The 10,229-nt window shown below is 49.0% G+C and overlaps 1 pseudogene; it reads right to left on the bottom strand.

Annotated features, from left to right (window-relative positions):
- Positions 1-3,984: 3,984 nt before the first annotated feature.
- LOC142604662 (P2Y purinoceptor 4-like) lies at positions 3,985-6,432 on the bottom strand (annotated as a pseudogene).
- Between the last annotated feature and the right edge of the window lie 3,797 nt (positions 6,433-10,229).

A 10,229-nucleotide genomic window follows, 5' to 3' on the forward strand; every position in this document is an offset into this window, starting at 1 on the left:
TGTTGCACTTCAGAAAACCTGACACATGGTTTGGGTTTGATGTTATCTGGGAACAAACCACTAGCTTAATCCAAAGGTTGAACGAAGCTGCACCATGGAAAGGCACTATCTGCCTGCGCTCCAAGACATTTCCATGGTTTACAGTCTCTTAACAAGCTTCTCTCCCACAGCACCACCTTCACTGTGCTGCTCAGTCAACTTAAATACCAAAATCTGCAATAGAAGTTGGTGGATCAACATGGGACCAGGACCTCCGGGTTGCCAGATCACACAGGGGGACTTGATACCATGATGGTTTTCTGGGTCTGGGTTCACCAGGGCTTTTCCAGAAGAACATCATGCTGTACAGAAAACCAGCTGCAACTATCAAGTCAAATTTTGTGTATTTGCCTGTGTCTCACTTGTGAGTGCAAGGACTCATGTCACTGAAATGACACCACATGTGCTCCCACAGCCGTGCTGCAGTGGGCTCCCAGCCTGAGCCCAGTTGAGGTCCATCACAGCACCACCAACAGCCATTCTCTAAACCGTCAAGAGGATTTAGGAGACCAGTAATAGGATTATAAATCCTGTTCCCTTTGTCACCACCATTCACGAGAGCTGAGCCAGTAACTGAGCCCTTTACAGTCTGTCCCATTAAAGCTCTGCCATGTGCATGGTGAGTGAGGACCTGGTGGCTCTTCCCTGCCTCACAAAAAAAAAATATCTCTAGGGAATATTATTGGAAATCACAAGTTACTTCTGTTCATTTTTAACAGAAGGGTTCTCACATCGTGGCCCTATGAAAGGGTCAGCAACCTCCATGGCGCTCACACATGCTGGTCTGTGCAGAACGGGGGATGGTAATCCACCTCCTTGGGTGGGTGAAGGATCGGTCAGCCCGGGACAGTGACTTCCACATGTGAACCAACCTGGAGATCATCACTGGCTGTAGCCTGTAATGTTCCTGCTGGGCTTGGGCTTCCCTCTCCCTTCTGCCCAGCTATGGAGACTTAGTTGATCATTTTCCAATCTCAGCCCTTGGCTGCGTTTCAGGCATGAACCAGGGCTTGGGGCTGGGGGGTTAACCAACATCAGTTTAAACCAGGTCGGAAAAGATGATGTCAATCTCTGGAACCCTGAAAGTGGCAGAGGTCAGTCATCCGAAGCCATCATATCTTCATCTGCGCTCGAAGCTAGAAACCAACTGTGTTTGCCTTGTGAACCAGACCTTTGGCACCCTGGGCAAGTGATCTGTCTTGTTCCTTCAGGGCGAGGGGCCAGATCCAGTAGAGATGCAGCTATTGAGCAGTGATAATCTGGATTTAACCAAGTAATGGTATGGTCATGCTCCTTATAAGCGCATGGGTTCATCTCAGAAAGGCATAAGAAAAAAAATCACCTTAAAATATTAAAAGCTTAAAACCATTTTCCTCATAGCAAATGAATAGGGACCATATTCCCAAAAGTTTCTTCAAATCAAACATGTCTGGACTGGGATGACTTTACTAGAGTTACTAAATAGTAACTGCCAAGAAAAGACAATAGGATTTGTGGTGGTGCTTAGGGTAGATTTTGGGTTTTAAATGTAGGATGAGATATAGTTGCTTGCAGGACTGCAGCTACGTTTTAGTTCCTGAACATTTGCCGTATCTGTACTTGCCTGAACAACTATGGGTTTTAAAGCCAGTTGTCCTGAATGAATTACTAACTGGCAGTTAGTTAAGAATGGAAGGGTGTTTGTTGACCTGGAGAAGTGTTTAGATCAAAATCATTAGAGTTATGCTCCCTGGTGGAGTAAAAAGGGATTGTCCTGGTTCGGTTCCTCCCCATCACTTCCTCACGTAGGTTTTAAAATATGAGGTTTCATCTTTTCGCTGGGCACTTTTGCAAATGCTGTGATGGGGACAGGGACAGCCACCTTTTCCATAGGCATATACAAATGGTCCCTTATTTATGCATCAAATCAATAACACAAAAGTATTTCCTCCTCTAAGTAAGAGCCCGAAACCAAGCTGCTGTTTGTGCCACCCACGTGCATATGTGAGGCAGGGCTCTGGAGCCTGCCTGGGTTTTGCAACAGGATTTATTCAACAAGAGTGTTACTAAACGCAGGGAACAATACCTTTCCTCTGAGCTTGCAAGGTGCATTATAGACACTAAGTCAATTAAGCTTCACAGCCAACCCCCAATGAGGGAGACAGGCAGGGATTAGTGAAAGAATTAATTAGCAGAGAGAAGCCAAGTTAGAAAACGAGTCTCTCAGTCACTTCTACCCTGCCCTTGATACCGATTTCTAGGATAAACACATTAGTTGTTGGGTTACGTTAGAGCAGAACCCTGCAAACCGCCTTTCTGCACCTACCACTGCACCAGAAACCTCCCGTATAGTCGCTCTCCCTCGCCCTGCTTTGGTGCCATCAGCACGATGGGTGCTGGGAAAGGGCACTGCACCCCTCCTCGCAGGGGGCACGAACATGGCACCCACCACACCTGCCTGAAGGAACCTTGCTGGCACAGGCTGCATTTGCAGAGGTGGCCATGGAGGCAGATCCAACAGCCAAGATACCCAAATCCAAACTGAAGTGGAGCACTAGGAAGCAAAACCTTGACAAAAATCCCAGCTACAGCCCAGCTCCTCTTAGGAGATGAGGACTTTCTCCCTATCATCCTAATAGCAGCACTTACTACAGTGTTCTCCAGAAAACCCAGACAAAACCAAGATCTCTGTGTCTGGCTCTGCTGATACATAAAGCAAATTACAGCTACTACCTGTAACTGTAGGTTTTCCTGTTGAAAGAGGCAAAACAGAAAAGGGAAGGACAATTTAGACCAATTTGAAAGATGGAGAACAAACATACGGATCCTGTGTCATGCTCATGGGGCAAGTTCACAGCAAAGCCTAAAAAATAAACTCCAAACTTCCAAGCTGTTGCCTTAACTAGAAGAGCATCTCCTCTCTCTGGCCCGTGGCTCTAGTACTTGCTCCGTTGCCTTCTTTCCCACAGTTTACAACCCAGTAACAGTATGAAAACTTGCTCAAAGGTGCAACTGCATTTATCCAGCACAACTCTGCTTGGCCGGGTCTCTTTTACACAGAGATGACTCGAGGCAGGAGAAGGGCTGGAGCACACAGCACCAAAGGGAATGACGTTACAGCTCTGCAATGTCATTTTTGCAGCTCATATTCCACTATGAAACTCCACTTTGAAGCTTATGCAACCACTGCCCCCAGCACTGCCCTCCTGCATCCTCCTGTGTGAAACACAGAGTTACAAGAGCCCCTCTCCCCTCCACAAAACTATAATATTTTTTTAAAGTTATACTGTATTTCTGATCTGTAGAAACCCTGGCCAGCCCAAGAAATGCTGCCTCCCGCAACTCCTCCTCCTCCTCAATCTCAGTCAACCCAGCTCCCAGCTCACCAGTTTTGTCCCCATAAGCTCAGTCTCTTCCACTCTCTCTGATCCTGCCGGGCTCCCTCCCCTCTCCCCTCCCCAAGCAGCAGAGAGTTGCCACTTCCCACCACCTGGAAGGAGAAGCTGCTTGTCCCGGGGCTGTTGGGCTCAGGCACCCATCTCCATAGGGCAGTGGAGGAAGGAGAAGACCATGAGGCTGGTTCCTTGCCATAAGGTGAAGGCACCATTGAATGGGAGCAGGCAGCCGGCAGGGGCCTGGCCCTACTTACCTTCAACTTCATGAGAGCCAGACAACATACCAAAACAAAATGGGCACGGGCTTTGCATTTAATCTCCAGGTTTCTGCGTCCTTCACCCATAGTCTTGTAAGATGCCTGGTTCTTTCCTGGGTGCCACCCAAGCTGGAATGGAGGTAGCTCCTTGCAGGCTTTCAGACTGATGTTTCTGGGGATAAGGCTAGACTCCTGATTCTCAGGACTTCCCAACAGACTAAATTCAGTTTTCCTACAAGGCTGATAAAGCACCTTTCCCCATCCGGGCATCTCCCTCCTGTACTGCTCGTCCATGGCCCAACATTTGCCACCTTTTACTTTCGTCTGGAAAGAGCTGACTGATGGGTAAGAGTATGCCTGGTCCCATCACAACGGCACTCAGGTTGGGATTGCCTCCAGGGCTGGGGAGCTGCAGACTTCTTGGTGGCCAAGGGACAACCAGGTGTGTGGACGTGGGTTATTTTCCACTGTATCAGGGTGCTGGACTCAGACCTGCACACTCCTCGGCTCAGCACTCACACAGACCCTGCTCCTGGTGGAAAAGAAAAAACACAAAATATTCATGGGCAGGAAATTCACAGCAGTTTTCACTGGGTTTTTTTCATGATTTATGACTTGAGGTGTAAATTCTGCCCCTACTTGTGCCCAGCGGGGTTTGGCCACTTCAGCAGTGGCAGTGTTTGGGAGATCCAGCCATCAGGGTATTGGCAGGAGCAGCACCTAGTTGGAGCTTCCTTACGGACCAGGGAGTCCCTGCCTGCAGGAGCAACCCCTTGATAACACTGAAGGAACACAAAGAAACCCTGAAACTCCTGCAGCACTGCTACCAGTAGCTCTGGGAACTTGGGACAGAACAGGAGGAGGAGGAAGCTCGGGGTCTGGACCTTCAGCAGCTGCCCCACGGGATCCTCTGGGAAGTTCTGGGGTGGCTCCCGGACCTTTCACACTCACTTGCTGCCCCAGCGTTTGCAAAAGGAGTCAGCAAAGCTCCTCTTAAACTTGTCATTAGCAAACACATAAATCAAGGGATCCAGACAGGTGTTTGCCATGGCGAACACCCAGCTGACGTAGTAGGCAACTTCTGTTGGTGCAAGAGCTTTTAAGACATGCCATAGTAGTTGACAATGATGCCAATGGTCCTGCAGATGTGCAGCAGGCCAAAGCAGACAGCAAAAATCACCAGAGACACTTTTATCATCTGCAGAGACCTGGTCTTCATCTTCTTGCCTCTGCAGCTTTTCTCTGCCACTTTAGCAATGGCAGCTCCTAACAGAGCTCCACAAACTGAGGAAATGGCAAAGGGCAGGAGGAAAGAGCACAACCAAAACCATGTTGTAGAAGAAGTAAACAGAGGACAGCTCTGGTGAATATTTAGACATTTGCTGAGCCATCTATAACTGAAGTCTTGAGGAGGAAGAAGAAAGGCAGCCCTTGGACAAAGAAGATGAGCCAAACAAACAAGCACAGCTATCTCAAGAAGCTCCTCTTCTTCCAGAGGGACTTGCTCTTGTACCGTACAACAAAATGAATCTGGTGAATGCAGATGAGCATCAGGAAATATATGCTGCTGTACACATAGGCACTGTGCAGGAAGACTTCAAACCGGCAGAGAAACTGCCCAAACGGCCACTGGTTGCCAAGGCTGAGGTAGAAAATCCTGAGTGGAGCAAGAGGGATGATCAAGACATCTCCCAGGACTGGGCTGAACTGCAGGATCATGCCTGAACCCCACTGCTTGATGCGAAAGCAGAGCACCCAGAAGCTCATGCCATTCAGCAGGATGCAGCCCAGCAGGAGAAGGGTCCCCAGGGCAGGGCTGGTGGGGTACAGCCCTTGGGGCACGCAGTCCACCCTGGTATTCTAGAAGGTGAGGGAGGCCAGCAGCTCCAAGGACTTAGGAGAATCCTCTGTGCTGACCTGCAAGGGGTGAGGTGGAGAAAGAGAAAGCAGGGAAACCACTCGCGCTCATCATCTTAAGGCTGAGCTGGATCAGAGGCAACAGTGGCTGAAGCAGCAGAGGCAAGTTTTCAAATGATCCCTGATCCTGAAGATCTGTGGCCAAAAGCTGACCACTATTTACCCTCCTCCGCAGGAGGAGACCTGGCAGGTGCAAGGGGCCAAGTCTTGCTTTTCACACACAAATATACAACCTCATGGGAATCAGACTCGAACCTGCCACGCTCAGCTTGACTTTCTCTGATTGTGCTCAAAGGAAAGAGAACTGGCTACAAAGGGACAGCAGGAGCAGCTTAAATGTTCACCGCTACTAACTGCTGATGGGGGAAGATGAAATAGATGATGCTGTTACTGCTTGGCTCCAAAAGCCTCTGCATTTACAATCACTAGTGAAATCCCAGCATCACCCACACTACAGTTATTTCAGCTGGTTTCGTTGCAGCGCAGTTGGCAAATGGCTCACCGATCTACTCCCTCTCCCGCTGCCAGACGTCCCAGCCCTGCAGACAGAGCAGCCCCTGTGCATCCTCCATCTGCCTTGCTCAGCTGCCGTACCTGAACTTCTCCCACTGCGGACACTCCATTGGGGATGAGGTGCTGCTGTTTATTCACAGCCTGGAGAAGGGAGAATCTCCGCTGTGTGAGCTGGGTCCGTCTCCTGGAGGGAGAACCACCAGGCAGGTGGCTGATGCTGCTCCCTCCACCCACACCAGCTCATGCCCTTTAGGTATCTCTTCATCACCAGTGGCACCAACAGCTGGGAGGCTGGTTGGGGGCACAGCATCCTCCAAAACTGCTCTTTCCATCAAGCACAATTGTAGCCATGGGATGACCCAAAATTGTGCCAGGCTCCTGTTGGCAGGAGCAACGGCGGGGCGAAGAGTGAGACCATCATGGCAGCACCGAGCTCTGCCTGGCAGGCACCGAGCCTGTCCCTTTTTGGGATGCAACTTTTAAACCCATTGGTGTCTCACCAGCTGTAAAACATTTCCCTGGCCGTTTGGGAGCCTCACATCCATACGTGGATGATTCTGAAACCAGACACTTTTGATTACATTTAAGCACTTGGATTTACACCCTGGCTCTTGCACCGGTCATCGCTCACTCTGCCTTTGGGATATGACTATGCCCCATCCCAGCATCTCCCCAAAATGCTCAGGGCCACTTTGGGATAAAGGGTCTGAGTAATGAGCCATTTCCAGGAAGATGCTCTCAGCCTGCCCTGCCACAGTCACCGCTTGCAGCTCTGCACCACATCCCAAGGGAAGCGGGACAGGTCCTGGGGAGAAAATGGGCTTGAAGGCATTTTTAGGGCTGATGTGTTTTTGGACAGAGGCTCCTTTGATCTCTCTTGGCTTTGGTCAGCCAGAGAAACTTGCAATTAAATTGCCCCTTCCTTGTGTACTCCAGGGTGGCTGAATGTGGCAGCTGATGAAGGAGTGTGGCTTGAACAGCTCAGGAGGGGTCAATCCTCACCAGGGCTTCCCCGCTGAAACAGAGTGTCATTTCCTAAATCTTTAACTCCCATTTTGGTAAAACTGGGAGTCTAACCCAGGGGGTTGGGGAATGCTGATTATTATTTGATAAGCCATCAGGTAAAGACAGTGGCTTCTAATACAGAGAGGTCTACGGCCATTGCAGCCATTAACCCTTTGCTTTCCTCTGTCTTTCACTATTTTTGCCAAAAAGTGAACCTTTCCAAATCAAGGACTTTTAAAAAACTTTTTTTTGCTGTCTTTTGGCATCATCATCCACAAAGCTCCAGAAATCCCGTCCCGTTGCAGAGAGCAGCCACGCCAGCAGCAAGTGGGATCCTTTCTTTTCTACCCAAAGCAGAACTGCGGTGGGGGCAACAATCAGCTCAGCTCTAAGGGTAACAAAAATCCACAAAGTCATGGGCTTCATTTTCCCCACATTAGCTGTGACCTGGGTTTGACAGCCACTCTGTAGAAAGCAAGTTTAAATATATGCAATAATTTCCTAATGAAAGAGCCAGAGAATCTGTACTCTGAGAGGAGAAATTTTGATTGCTAAGAAGAAAACACCTAAGAATTACACAAAAATTTGAAATCTGCTTTAACTTAACAAGGCAAAGCAGGAAAAAGAAGTTAATTTTCACTTAACTTGAAGGTGAATCACACAAGCCATTAGCCACACACTTAACTGGAAAACAGCACTAGAATTAGAGGTAATCTGGATGTGAAGGGGAGGAATCAGGAGCAGCATCCAGCCCTGGTCTCTGAGCACTACAGGGATTTTTTTCGCTCTTCATGTAAAAACCACTCCCCTATTTCAGCCCTTATGAAACCTCAACAGCATTGCATGGGATTACCTCAGCTGCAACATTTAAATCCAACAGTTTTGGGGTGCTGTTTATTCTTTTGGCTCAGTAAAAGCTACAGATTTGGTGGGATCATGAGATCTGGATGGGGGGTGTGCCCCTGAGTCACACCAAATACCCCAAACAAGCATCCTCTGTAGGTCAGAAAACATGAATTTCTGAAACTGTCTCCCTGCTTCTTTCTCAAGCAAAAGAAAACCCCCAAAGGGCTTTGCTGAGATATTCAGAAGATGATGTCTGATCTGTTGACTCAAGCAGTCTTCTGGTCCAAGCCCAACTTGTGAAACTGCCACCAGCTCTATCTTGTACAAACCCTTTGGTTCCTAAGGCAGGACAACATCCACAGCTGAGATGATTAAAAACCCAGAGAGTGAAATCCTGATGCTCCATCCCAGAGAACTCTTTGGGATCAGACAGAATCTGTGCCTGCAGGAAGGTTACTCCATGGATGGTCAAAACTTGATACTTTAAATCCTCCCTGAACGCTCCTGCTAGCAGCCAGCACCAAGCTCTGCACCATTTCAAGCCAAAAGGGAAGTTTCTAAGAAAAGCGTGGTTTTACCTATAGCCTGCAGCCCACAGAGTCTATTTAGAGCAGAGCCAACAGCCCCTGCAGCCTCCTGCCCCGGGACATCATCTAACACGGTCTGAAGCCACACGAGGTGATGTCCTTCCATTGCACTGCGCAGCACTCAGGAGAAGCGCTGCGTGTCATGGCCTGGGGCGAGGGGCTGCGGTGGGGCTTGCACGAAGTGCTGATTTCTTTTTTTTTTTTTTGGGGGGGTGGGGGGGGATTGTTCCTTTATTTTATAAGAAAGAGCATGGCTCAGTGCAGAGCTCTGAGCTCTGGGCTCATTTTGTGTCAGAGACGTTGCTGTCTACAGTGCATGGAGTGTCTTCTTGGGAGTTCCTGTTTGGAGTCATTTCCTGTGTACCGTGACATCACGGCCTTTCTTCGCTGACTCGTCACCCACCTTCCCTGCACAGGGGTAAATGTGTGTCCAAGGGGGCTATGGGGGAACAGCAGGGTGAGAGTGCAGAATCAGACCTAAACCCCACAGGGGACTTAAATTACCTCAGCAGACAGATGCGAGCTGGCCGCCCTTGACTGCATCCTTCTTTGCCTGGACCTTTGGTCAACCCAGTTAATTGTGTAAATACCGAGGTGAAGGAGAGCCCCCGCGGGGGTCTGGGCTCAGGCCGTCGGGTTGCATCGCTCCCTCAGGTCTCTGGAGATACACACCACTGAAGACTGGTGGATCCCGAGCTCTCCACCATCATTGGCACCCACCATGAGACGCGTTTCTTGGGCAGGACTTTCTGCAACAGAGCTGTAGAGCAACTTGAGTATTTGGAAAAAAAAAACAAACAAAAACCCCCACCAAAAATCAAAGTAAAGCCTACAACCATGCGAAACAAGACTAGTTTGCAGTCACGTGTTCCTCTGCATAAAGGACGAGAGAACAAACATTTGCGCTCTAAGTTCAGCATCAAAGATGCTTTTAGCCATGCTGGATCACCCCTCACACCACCAGCTGTCCCTCTGGGGTGGCTTCTAGCCACCGCCTTTGCTGGCTCCCAGGCTGGGAAAGCCAAAACCAGTAGAGAGGGATGCAAAGCCTGAATGAGAACGGAGACAATCTAAATACCACATATGTAAAAGAGTTTATTGGAAGTAAACACAATGATATTTACAGGCATAAATCCAGCATGTGATCAGCAGAGCAAGGCATTCCTGCCCCATCCCCGTTCCTTAGGGGTGCAGCAGTCAGGACATCTGCCGTCCCCGTTCAGGTCCGTCTGTCCCGTTGGGGCTGGGAGCCCAGCCCATGCAGTGAGGCCAATCCTATCCTGCACCACTTCAGTAATTAATTTAAATGCTTTTTGCACAGCAATTGTTCCCAGCAAATTGTTCCCTGCAGAAAAGCAGGGAGAACATCCAGCTGCACGTCCCTCCTAAGACCAGGGCAGACTCAACTCTAGGGAAGCAAAGTTCCCCACCACCCAGAAACACTTTCTGAATATTCTTCCTCCTGACACCTTCGCCATTTGTTGCTCTGTTACTCGTGGACATACCTACGTGTATTGGGATAGGCAGTGGGCGCCTTGGGAAATAGCCACAGTGTCACAGAGCTGAGGCACAGCTTTGCAGAGAGTTTATGCTTTGAAATGTGCAGAAAGTGTTAATTCCTACTTCTATCTCCTTTTTCAAAAATATCCAAACACGAGGCATGAACTTCATCTCCCAAAGCAAAAACTTAA

Source organism: Balearica regulorum, chromosome 20 (genome assembly GCF_011004875.1).
Source record: "Balearica regulorum gibbericeps isolate bBalReg1 chromosome 20, bBalReg1.pri, whole genome shotgun sequence".
Classification (NCBI taxonomy): Eukaryota; Metazoa; Chordata; class Aves; order Gruiformes; family Gruidae; genus Balearica; species Balearica regulorum.